This window comes from Dendrobates tinctorius, unplaced genomic scaffold, assembly GCF_039654945.1.
Source record: "Dendrobates tinctorius isolate UK_male_01 unplaced genomic scaffold, ASM3965494v1 ptg000003l, whole genome shotgun sequence".
Classification (NCBI taxonomy): Eukaryota; Metazoa; Chordata; class Amphibia; order Anura; family Dendrobatidae; genus Dendrobates; species Dendrobates tinctorius.
Genome location: NW_027361671.1, coordinates 79,812,158 through 79,824,399, shown reverse-complemented (window position 1 = coordinate 79,824,399; position 12,242 = coordinate 79,812,158). Strand labels below are relative to the sequence as shown.

The following is a 12,242-nucleotide window of genomic DNA, read 5'->3' as shown; positions in this document are numbered from 1 at the left end:
TATATTTTGAATGTTATCTGGGGATACGGTACCCTTTCTAACCTTTGTGCAATCACGTGCAATCCATACTGGGCCTAACACCGTCTGAGCCTGCCTCCTGAGACATATATTTTGAATGTGTACGCTATCCATACATGTTATCCGGGGATACGGTACCCTTTCTAACCTTTGTGCAATCACGTGCAATCCATACTGGGCCTAACACCGTCTGAGCCTGCCTCCTGAGACATATATTTTGAATGTGTATGCTATCCATACATGTTATCAGGGGATACGGTACCCTTTCTAACCTTTGTGCAATCACGTGCAATCCATACTGGGCCTAACACCGTCTGAGCCTGCCTCCTGATGTATAGACATATATTTTGAATGTGTACACTATCCATACATGTTATCTGGGGATACGGTACCCTTTCTAACCTTTGTGCAATCACGTGCAATCCATACTGGGCCTAACACCGTCTGAGCCTGCCTCCTGAGACATATATTTTGAATGTGTACGCTATCCATACATGTTATCCGGGGATACGGTACCCTTTCTAACCTTTGTGCAATCACGTGCAATCCATACTGGGCCTAACACCGTCTGAGCCTGCCTCCTGATGTATAGACATATATTTTGAATGTGTACGCTATCCATACATGTTATCCGGGGATACGGTACCCTTTCTAACCTTTGTGCAATCACATGCAATCCATACTGGGCCTAACACCGTCTGAGCCTGCCTCCTGAGACATATATTTTGAATGTGTACGCTATCCATACATGTTATCCGGGGATACGGTACCCTTTCTCACCTTTGTGCAATCACGTGTAATCCATACTGGGCGTGAGAACGGCTGGCGAGCTGTTAAGCAAGCTGCAGCACCTGTGGTTTGCACACGTAAGTTTTTCATTTTTTCAGGAATGACGGTTAGGCCTAATTCCGGAACTGCGGTTGACCTGCACTTACTGGGAAATCATTGTTCGCGGGTAATAATTGTAATCAGTGATCCCCATCACTAACGTTGTTCAGCGGGTTATCTGCACCTGTAAGCAACAAACGCTGGCCTTTTCAGTGTAGCGCACATGCAGACACGGACATGTAAGGGCATGACACACCAGTTATTGGCCAATCTCATGTGCCAGAGCCTCACGTGTCCCTCTTGTAAGCCGGACTCGGACCGCGGGGCATGACGGAGTCTCATTCGTTAACGGAATTAAGCTTGCAATGTGTGCATCTGTTCTGTAGCTGGCATGGTTGAGGTTTCCCAGGTGGAGTCGAATTTAACCGTAGGCTCCACTCCTGGTGGTGCCCTTCTGGACATTCCTTTAAGGTTCAGCTTTGCAACCGTACTGCCCACGTAAAACAAACACTTTGCCTTCATGAACGCTGTTTGGAGGGTCATGACTCGTGGGAATAACGCCGCCCAATCAGATAACCTGCTAGAGAGATCCTTCGTTGCTCCCAAGCATGACATCACACTCCCTAGGAAGAAGGTAATGCCACTGTGGCGACCGTACTCCTGGGGGCGACACAAGTGCACTGATGCCCAGCCACTGCTCGATGAATCTGCTGGTACATTGACCCAGACCACTACATTCCCCTCGCACGCTACCCGGCCTGAATCTGACCCTGATGAAACTCAGGTTACCCTTCCCATATACAGTTCCATCTTACACGGTGACAAAGAGGAAGCTGCAGATGAAAGTGCAGGTTCGGCCCACCCGCCATCAGACACACCACCGTACTATCAGGGGCCCTGTGCCAGTGCCGTCGCCAACGAGTGGGCCCCCCCTGCTTGCCCAGGATCACAGCACTTGCAAAGTTGAAATACTGTGCAGTGAGATGGAAGATGGGGACGACGAGGAATCCAGACAAGTACAGGGATTCCCTAGCGAGGAGACTTAATTGATTGTTTTCAATGTTGGGACAGCAATTTTTGGGGAGCACTATACTCTGGAGAATGATAGATGGGGCCCACCATACACTGGAACAGTCCAAAGGTGGACATCAGACACTGGAGCAGCATTTACAGGGCCCATTATACACTAGAGCATTAGAAATGGGGCCCATTATGTTTGGAGCATTATTTGGGCCCATAAGACAATGGAGCTTCATCCATGGGGACCAACATATACTGTAGCATTATGTGGAGCTCATCATATACTGTTTCAAACATTATATGGGACCAATGATTCTGTATGGAGAAATAGATGGGCCTCGTCATGAGATGTAAAAAGTGAAGTATTTTTCATTGTACTATACCGCTATTTCTCTGCCGTATCGGAGCATGATGAGTTGTGGTATGTGTTAAAGGGGCGCTCTTTCGCCCAGGGCACATGAAAACCTGCAGCCAGCCCTCCCCCCCACAACTTTAGCCAAATAACCCCCATTTTTCAGTGCGTAACTTGTATTATGAAGTTAATTAAGGTTGACAAGCTTAAGTAAGAAGAATTGATGCTTTTGGCATTCAAATGGGCACTGTAGGTGTGTTTCCTGTCCTCCTCTCACTGCCGACTTTTATTCCCCATTGACTTACATTGGGTTTCGTGTTTCGGGACGACCCCGACTTTTCCCTATAATCGGACGATCTTGCTCGACCAGACTTTTGGAAAAGTCGCTTTTCACGAAACGAAACGCGACCCTAAAAAACCAAAAGTCGCTCAACTCTAGTTATTATACCTCTCCTCCATGGGAAGGAGAGTTGTAAAGTTCTCCTTGTAGCATGGGTTAAGAAGGGTGACTAACCAGTAATTAGTAATGGGAAAGGCAGCAGAACATAAACTCTGGCATGTGTGTCAGACTGCCAACAGCCAAGACTTCCCTGTCCCCACCATGAGGTCGAATGTCCATATTGTCCTCCTCGTCCTCGTTATCCTCCTGTTCGGCCTCCCTCTTCTACTCATCTTCAGGCCATTCACATTTAACAGATAGGATGAAGGTGGTGTTGGTACTACTGTCTGTAGCACAGGAAACCAGCTCCTGTTCATCCTCATCCTCCTCCTGCTGCTCATTATCACCCAATATTCATTGAGAAGATGAGATGAGTATAGTTTCTTGCTCCATCTTAACTTGCTCTGCCTGCAAAGCCTCCTCTTTAATTGAAAACAGTGAGCATTTCAGTAGACAGAGTAGCTGGATGGTGACACTGATTATCGCATGATTGCTGCTCACCATCTTGGTTGAGTCCTCAAAGTTATGGAAAACCACACAGATGTCACACATCCATGCCCACTCATCAACTCTTATGTGCAGAAGCTGACAGGAATATTGACGTGCATAGTGTAGCTGGTATTCAACCACTGCCCTCTGTTACTTACAGAACCTTGCCAACATATGTAATTTTGAGTTCCAATGCATGGTGACATCATTGCACACAAGTCAGTGATGCTGAAGTTGCAAACACTGGTGCAGCCCTGGCATGTGGAAATAGGTACATATCTGGCATACTTTCACAAGTAGCTCAGGCAGATCTGGGCAGGTTTTGAGAAACTGCTGAACCACTAAGTTAAACATGTGGGCCAGGCATGTTACATATGCGAGGTTACCAAGCTTCAGAGCTGCAACCAGGTTACAGCAATTGTCACACACGATCATGCCTGGTTGTAGTTTCAGGAGTGATAACCACAGAGCAGTCTGTTCTGTCAGACCTTTCAACATCTCCGCGGCATTGTGCAATTTGTCACCGAAGAAGATTAGCTTCAGCACAGTTTGTTGCCATTTGGTCGAGGCAGTGCTGCAGTGCTTCCAGCTTGTGACTGATTTTGACATTTATGAAATGGAGGGTGAGGAGGTGGGGCCACAGGAACTGCTTTAAAAGGTGGAGGTAACTCTGTTTGAACCAGTGCCCGCAATCCTCGGTGTCAGTAGCATGTGTTCCATCCCAGGGCCCAACTTTGTCCCGGCTTCCACAATATTCACCCAGTGTGATGTCAGGGAAAAGTAGTGTCCCTGGCCAAAAGCACATGTCCAGGTGTTCATGGTTAAGAGGACCTTCACAGCATTGGTGAGGGCACCTCTGATGTTATGGGACATGTGCTTGTGTCAGGTGGGGTCGGCACATCGGGAGAAACAGTGGCGGCTGGGGACAAGAACCAAGTGATAGCCACCGCCATGAGGCTGCGGAAAGGTTCCCTCTCCATATGCCTAAATGTCAACATTTCCAAGGCAAGCTGTCTGGAAATGTGGCCATATACTGTATCATTGTAGCCTGTGGGTGGGTGGCTGTGCATTTACTTTTGCATTCCAAGGACTGGTGTAGAGACAACTGAACGCTGAATTTTGACAAGAATGTGGCTATGGTTTCTGACGGCGGTTGCAAGTGTACAACGACAGGTACAAGGTGGGAGGCATGTTTGCCTATGTTATGGACAGGGGATTGGTGTGCCCATAGAACATGGTAAGAGGCCGTGTTGTCACTCGAAGACAGTTTCTGTAATCTGGCTTTTGGTCCATGTAGTCGTGTGCTTTGCTTGCATGTTCCTGAGCATGCTAATGGTAGTCAGGCAGGTAGTTGTGCTGCCCCTGCTAATACTGGCATGGCAGATGTTGCAAATGGCCTTTTTGGGTTAAATGGTGTGCCATTAAGAAAAGTGCCAGAATCTTGAATAACTAAACCTTGGTTTGGCAACTTCACCCGTGTTGGTGCTCTGGGGATCTGTTGTCCCTGGCCATTCTACTGCTTCTTCTTGCTTGTTGTGATGCTGCAGAACCCTACCTCTTTGTGCTGCTGACTTCACTCTGCATGTTATCTTCCCAGAGACTTCATCATCCACCACCTCGTCTTCCAATTCTGCACCCTGGTCCTCCTCCTGACTTGCTGACATAACTAAACCACTTGCTGGCAATTATGTCTCATCAACATCCAGTTCTTTCAACAGTAATTGCATTTTCCTACCATAGCCTTCTTATGAGCGTGGCTGCTCAAATATTTTAGCATCGCTACATGCATTCTCCTCATGTCCCGGTTGGAACAGGCAGGTTGAGAGCCCAGAATCTATAAATGGAAATGTGACCAGCTTTTCGGAGTGTCGAAGTGTGGTATCACTTGTCTACAAGCCCCTGGCATGGTAGCAGGAATGAGGATCAGGTGAGTATTATGTGGTCCAGAATCAATGCTTCTGAGAGTGGACTGTGTGGTAGATATGGTGGTGCAAGCAAACTGACTGCAAGCATTATCTGATATCCATCCAACAACCTTTTCACATGGGTTTGGCTTCAGAATGGCATCCTGTGCCCCCTACAAAGTGGGACAGGAAGCTGGATCGACATGATGTGTATTTGTTGTGCTCCCGCGACAGACACAGTTGCACCTTGCCCCAGTTCTCGGCCTCTGCGCTCACCATCAGCATCCCGTCCACTTCCTCGTCCCTTACCACGCGCCTTGCCCATTTCAAATTACGTATGATATTTCCCTGTTCAGAAAACATTGCAGGCAATATTACTATGCCAGCAAAATTTGGCCACTACAGATGTACTGTACGTATAAAACTGTAGTATCATTATTACAATCATATTTTAAACCAAATTTTTTGTGTTTGTGTTTTGCGGCTCAACTATTTTAATATAAGTGCTGTATAAAGTGTCACAGCTCAAAAAAAAGGCTGTATTACAATGGTAGCCAAATTTGCACACTTCAGTCGGACGTAAGAGACTGCAGTATAAATATAGCAATTTGATTTTTTTAACAATTTCTTTTTTGGGGGGTTTTGAGGCCCAACTATAGCATGCTAAATGGTATATAAAATTTCACATCTCAAAATAGAGGCTGTATTGCAATGCCAGACAAATTTGCATACCTGAGATGGACGTATCAGACTACAGTATAAATACAGCAATGCAATTTTTAAGTACATTTTTTTGGGGAGGGGTATTTGAGGATCAACTGTAGCACAATAAAAGACATATAAAATTTCACAGCCCAAAAAAGGCTGTATTACAAGGAACTTTTCACACCTCAGATGTACATAGAAGACTGCAGTATAAATATAGCAATGCCATTTTTTTAACAATTTATTTTTTTGTAGGGCTTAAGGCACAATTGTAGCATGCTAAATTCTATATCAAATTTCACAGCTCCAAAAAAAAGTCAGTATTATGATGCCAAGCAAATTTGCATTGCAGTATAAATATAGCAATGCAATTTTTTTAAACATATAATTTCTTTTTGGGGGGGGTTTGAGGCCCAAATGTAGGAAGCTAAATGGTGTATACTATTTCACAGCTAAAAAAAGGCAATATCAGGGTATGTGCACACGTTTCGGATGCTGCTGCGGATCCGCAGGGGTTTTGGCTCTGCTGGTCCGCAGGAGATTCTGCTGTGTTGTACAGTACCTTTATTTCCCATGAAAAAAAAAAAGCTGCGGATTTTTCTGCGCGGTTTTGCTGCGGTTTACAATCCGCAGCATGTCAATTCTTTGTGCGGTTCTGCTGCGTTTCTGCACCCATTGACTTCCATTGAGTCATGCAATTCCACAGCAAAACTGCAGAGATAAAAATATCTGTGGTTTTTGCTGCGGAATTGGGTGAAAAAATGCAGCAGAAGGAAGTGATGTCGGGAGGAAGAGGAAGTGCGTGGGCGGAGTGTTGTGTAGGGAAGAAGACGGAAGTCGCCATAACATCATGGAAGGCTACCGTCGCAGGGGGATCGATGTGGGCCATCTCATTGATTTGGTATGTATGCATGTATGTATGTGTGCGTCAGTCTGTATGTGTCTGTCTGTGTGCGTCAGTCTGTGTGGGTCAGTCCCCATGCGACGGTAGGCCCACGATTGTGCTCAGTCGCCGTATGAGACTGCTGCTCCCATCCGGCTATAGGATGGGAGAGTAGTCCCTGCGGCGACTGTGCATAATTGTTAAGTTAAATGGTTAAAAAAAAAAAAAAAAAATCAATGCATAAAACATGCAATACATGTAACATACAATAAAGGACATACAACATACAACACTAAATACATACCACATAGCGATGCTCCTGCACTTTTTTGCGGAGTTTACCGGTGTTCGGGCACTCCAGGACCTCGCTTTTCTGCACTATAGCTGCGTGTGACCTTCCCACGCAGCAGTGCCGTAAAGGAGAGTACCGGAGTCAATGAACTCCGGTAAACTCTTGCGCATACGCAGTTACACACTGCAGGAGCTTAGCACCTGTCAGTGTGTTTCTGCAGCCATGGAGGACGGTCACATCTCATGATGTGACTGTTCTCCATGGCAGATCGTCATGGGACCCTCGTTTATGGACTGCGACGGAACAGGTGGTATGAATTTGTTGTTTTTTTTTAATCTTTTTTCTAGGAGAACGAGGGCGTCGCACTGGATTCAGTGTGAAATAAGATTTTTGTCAAAAACTGTGTGTTTTTATTTAAGTAAAAAAATAAATTTTTGTCTCTGTTTTATTTCAAATTTTATTTTTTGGATTAATAATGGATTGGCGTCTTATTGACGCCTCTCCATTATTAATTGGGTTAATGTCACCTTACAATCAAATGTGGCATTAGCCCCTTTATTACTAAGTGCCAGAATGCGCCCCAGATGTGCCATTTCTGGGGCGGCTGCAGGCTGGTATTTGTAGCCGGGGGGCCAATATCCATGGCCCCTTCCTAGGCTATGAATATCAGCCCGCAGCTGTCTGCGTAGCCTCTCTGGCCCTTAAATATAGCGGGACCACACGTCTTTTTTTGGGTGGTCCCCCTATTTTTATAGCCAGAAAGGCTACGCAGACAGCTGTGGGCTAATATTCATAGCAAGGCTACAAACATTAACCCTCAGTTGTCTGCTTAGCCTTTCTGGCCCTAAAATATGGGGGGACCCAACGTAATTTTTTTTGCGTGTTCCCCCTATTTTTACACCCCCGAAAGGCTGCGCAGATTTACAGCCTAGGAAGATAATGTCTACATTAACCCTTCCCAGGCAACACGTAATTGGGGACCCCGGACGTATTTTGGATTAGGTTTTGGATATTGATTATGGTAGGGATAGTGATAAGGGTAGGGATTATGGTAGGGATTGTGATAAGGGTAGGGATTAAAGTAGGGATTAGTGTAGGGATTATGGTAGGGATAGTGATAAGGGTAGGGATTAGTTTTGGGATTATGGTAGGGATTGTGATAAGGGTAGGGATTAGTGTAGGGATTATGGTAGGGATTGTGATAAGGGTAGGGATTAGTGTAGGGATAGTGATAAGGGTAGGGATTAGTGTAGGGATTGTGTTAAGGGTAGGGATTAGTGTAGGGATAGTGATAAGGGTAGGGATTAGTGTAGGGATTATGGTAGGGATTAGTGTAGGGATTGTGATAAGGGTAGGGATTAGTGTAGGGATAGTGATCAGGGTAGGGATTAGTGTAGGGATTGGTGTAGGGATTATGGTAGGGATTATGGTAGGGATTGTGATAAGGGTAGGGATTAGTGTAGGGATTATGGTAGGGATTGTGATAAGAGTAGGGATTAGTGTAGGGATTATGGAAGTGATTGTGATAAGGGTAGGGATTAGTGTAGGGATTATGGTAGGGTTTTGTGATAAGGGTAGGGATTAAAGTAGGGATTAGGGTAGGGATTATGGTAGGGATTGTGATAAGGGTAGAAATTAGTTTTGGGATTATGGTAGGGATTCTGATAAGGGTAGGGATTAGTGTAGGGATTATGGTTGGGATTGTGATAAGGGTAGGGATTAGTGTAAGGATTATGGTAGTGATTGTGATAAGGGTAGGGATTAGTGTAGGGATTGGTGTAGGGATTATGGTAGGGATTATGGTAGGGATTGTGATAAGGGTAGGGATTAGTGTAGGGATTATGGTAGGGATTGTGATAAGGGTAGGGATTAGTATAGGGATTATGGTAGTGATTGTGATAAGGGTAGGGATTAGTGTAGGGATTATGGTAGGAATTATGGTAGGGATTGTGATAAGGGTAGGGATTAAAGTAGGGATTAGGGTAGGGATTATGGTAGGGATTGTGATAAGGGTAGAAATTAATTTTGGGATTATGGTAGGGATTGTGATAAGGGTAGGAATTAGTGTAGGGATTATGGTAGGGATTGTGATAAGGGTAGGGATTAGTGTAGCTATTATGGTAGTAATTGTGATAAGGATAGGGATTAGTGTAGGGATTATGGTAGTAATTGTGATAAGGGTAGGGATTAGTGTAGGGATTATGGAAGTGATTGTGATAAGGGTAGGGATTAGTTTAGGGATTATGGTAGGGTTTTGTGATAAGGGTAGGGATTAAAGTAGGGATTAGGGTAGGGATTATGGTAGGGATTGTGATAAGGGTAGAAATTAGTTTTGGGATTATGATAGGGATTCTGATAAGGGTAGGGATTAGTGTAGGGATTATGGTTGGGATTGTGATAAGGGTAGGGATTAGTGTAAGGATTATGTTAGTGATTGTGATAAGGGTAGAGATTAGTGTAGGGATTATGGTAGGGATTGTGATGATGGTAGGGATTAAAGTAGGGATTAGTGTAGGGATTATGGTAGGGATTGTGATAATGGTAGGGATTAGTTTTGGGATTATGGTAGGGATTGTGATAAGGGTAGGGATTAGTGTAGGGATTATGGTAGTGATTGTGATAAGGGTAGGGATTATGGTAGGGATTATGGTAGGGATTGTGGTAAGGGTAGGGATTAAAGTAGGGATTAGTTTTGGGATTATGGTAGGGATTGTGATAAGGGTAGGGATTAGTGTAGGGATTATGGTAGTGATTGTGATAAGGGTAGGGATTAGTGTAAGGAGTATGGTAGGGATTGTGATAAGGGTAGGGATTAGTGTAGGGATTATGGTAGGGATTGTGATAAGGGTAGGGATTAGTGTAGGGATTATGGTAGGGATTATGGTAGGGATTGTGGTAAGGGTAGGGATTAAAGTAGGGATTAGTTTTGGGATTATGGTAGGGATTGTGATAAGGGTAGGGATTAGTGTAGGGATTATGGTAGGGATTGTGATAAGGGTAGGGATTAGTTTTGGGATTATGGTAGGGATTGTGATAAGGGTAGGGATTAGGGTAGCGATGGTGATAAGGGTAGGGATTAGGGTAAAGGTTAGGGGTCGTGATTCGGGTAAAGGGTAGGGTTAGGGTTAGGGGTAGGGTTTTTTTTCTTTTTTTGGCATTATGCTTTTTCCTGTGGTTCTGTTTTTGTTTTTTTTTAATTTTTTTTAACATAGTATCTAATGATCTGAATCTCTACATTGTAGGTCTGTGATTTTACACCCACATGCGACCCCTCTGACGAGGCCTACAAGGACCGCTATTACCGCGATCACTGCTGGATGAAAGTGTTACGCCAGCTGTATCCTGAATGGGATTCTTTTAACAATGCAACACAGCTGCAAATTGGTAATTCTAATCTTCGTAACACTTTAAAAATTTGTGGACCTAAATACTATAATTAATGTTTTGTTGCTTTTTTTCTCTTATAGAAAGATGTAAAGCAACGTGGGAGGTCCGTGAAGGACAGAGTCAACAAATATGTGCAAGCTGTAACAAAAGTGGATCCTCTCCCACCCGACACTCCTTCCTTTTATGAGGAACTACAATTTTTGGTAACTGGCAGGACATTGCGTAGGTAAATAATTATTATTTTTAAAAAGTCTTTTAAAGAAATCTGTCCTCTATTTGTAGGTGGTATACCACACTCGGCTGCGTATTGAACGCTGCATACAACTGCACCGTTAAATTTGTGTTGCCCAGATAGAACAGCATAGTGTAGGATATGTGATGAAATTCCCTCTCCACTATGCGTACAAACAGTGGAGGTTGTAGACCTACGTCCCCGGACAGGTGACACGTGTTTTGTCCTCACAGCATGTCACTTGTCTTGCGTTTGCACTCTGTCTCTGCAAGATAACTATAATAGTATATTGAGATTATGCTTTGATTCTGCATTATCATGATTATGGGTTATCAATATGTGCGGATGAGCGTTTTTTTGCTGCCTCAAAATCATTGCTGCTATGAAGCATGTAAACATGGCAATGTTTTTTTTTTTCCGCAAACAGCACTCAAGGCAACATTGTCCCTCCGGCAGAGGAAGAATCAGAAGAAGCATCAGGACCTTCAACTGGATCTGCTGTGACCTGTTCTTCAGCTGGTGAAGATGGTTCTGGTGGTGCCCCATTGTCAGCAGATGCTGGCGCATCGTCGTCCGCTGCTGCTGAACATTCTGTTGTAGCCGAAACAGTTGTTAGAGGAAGGGCTGGCGGGCCGGTGTCAGGAGAGCCAAATCAAAAAAAATCCCAAAAAAAAACCGAGGATAAAACAATAAAAGTGGCAAATGAGACGCTAGCCTTGATAAAAAAAAGTCAACCACGGAAGACGAATTTGATTTTTTTTGCCTTACAAATAGCTAACAAGGCTCGCTCTCTGATCCCGGATCAGCAGAACATTTTCACTAGCCTGGTCCAAATGTCGCTTACAGCTTTGCTTGATCCCACACCAATTTTGCCGTATGATGACATTTTGATGTCTGTTTTCGGCTTATTCCGATAAAAAAAAACAAGGTTAGCCACAAAACCAACAATATCAAGCCATTCGCCCATACAGTAGTGAGCTGCTTGGACCCGCAACAAATCCAAGTTACAATCAGGATGCTGCTACAAACTATGGGTACTACCCACAGTACCAGAATTTGAACTAAATAATAAAGTTTGTGGTTGGCCTTTTGGTTGTTGGTCCAAAATGTTTGTGGCCATCTGTTATCTTTCAAATTGAAAAATGACTGACAATGTTTGTCATTAAGTTAACTGTTTCTCTAATAAATTTTTTATTGTTAAATTTACTTTATGTTCTTTCCAAAAATTATAAGGGGGCTACACTACGGCTACATACGGCCAGTGTCATGGCTACATCATGACAACACTATTGGGTAGAGGAAAAGTATGATGGTGTAAGTTCACGGGACTATGGGACGTAGAATGATATTTACAATTTCTTAAACTAAATCTCACTTAGTGCAAATTTAAAAATGATGACCATAAAATTATCAATTCAAATAATTTTTATTGCGTAATGATACATAGAAACTATGTTGTTATCAATGAAAAAACAAACAAAAAAAAACACGGGCCCTTCTTTGCTGCCGCTCAATCTTCTTCTTTTATCTTTCACTGCTGTTTAGGCTGCCCAACACCAGCACAGGAGTTTTGCCAGTGCACGGCACTTTCTGGACTCATAAAATAGTCAGTAAAGGTTTCTCTCACACGCACACCCGAGTTGGATTGGCCTTCCCACATTGCACACTGGATTACATTGTGGCTGCTTGTACT

General features: G+C 44.0%; 1 long non-coding RNA gene across 1 annotated transcript in view; it reads left to right on the top strand.

Annotated features, from left to right (window-relative positions):
• The window catches only part of LOC141091843 (uncharacterized), a 377,478-nt gene extending 365,756 nt beyond the window's left edge, over nt 1-11,722 (top strand). Inside the window, exons 4-6 of the long non-coding RNA XR_012232603.1 lie at nt 10,173-10,314; nt 10,398-10,543; nt 10,977-11,722. This is a non-coding gene — a long non-coding RNA (uncharacterized lncRNA). The remainder of the gene's footprint in view (nt 1-10,172; nt 10,315-10,397; nt 10,544-10,976) is intronic.
• The last annotated feature ends 520 nt before the right edge of the window (nt 11,723-12,242 follow it).